Here is a 671-nt window from a genome sequence, read left to right on the forward strand (position 1 = left end):
CTATCCTATGGATATACCATACTTGTCTCTTTTATTCCTTTACATACATATAGTGAACCACGTATATGCGTTATTGAAAACAGAAGAAAAAGAGGAGGAGCAGACGTTCATCCCCGCCCGTCGAAGCCGGCAACTGTTCACTTGGGACAGACAAAAAAAAATGTTCCAGACTTTCCCGGGCAACTTAGCAGAAGGAGAAGGGAAAGGTCGCAGAAGGAAGGTCGAAGGATACCCTGATTCCCTGAGTCAGAGACTGCAGGACCGCTTCAGTCTTGAGACACTCTTAGAGCAAGATTTCCTCAATCTTTCCTCCTCCGAGAACAATATATAATAATCCACACGACTCCCATCTGTGTCCGCCATCCTTTCAGATTCCAATGTTATTAGTAACGAATAGTGTATCGATGTTTCATGCGCCGCCCCGAAGCCCAAGGCCTGCTGTTCACCAACGGGGCAGGGTAAGGACGGTCACGCCCGGGAGAGACGAAATCCTGTTTAACTCGAATTGATAAGTTTAGGACGCTGCGGGGACCCTAAGGAAGCGTCCCAGGGTCCAGGTTGGAGGCCTCGGGAACAGAGCAGGAGGAGTGGCTTCAGTGACGGGGATTTTAGGGACATCGCGAAGCTCCAATAACACGTTACGGGGGTTTGTAATAAAAGAAACACAGATG

The sequence above is a fragment of the Penaeus monodon genome, chromosome 22, assembly GCF_015228065.2.
Source record: "Penaeus monodon isolate SGIC_2016 chromosome 22, NSTDA_Pmon_1, whole genome shotgun sequence".
In the NCBI taxonomy this organism is placed as follows: Eukaryota; Metazoa; Arthropoda; class Malacostraca; order Decapoda; family Penaeidae; genus Penaeus; species Penaeus monodon.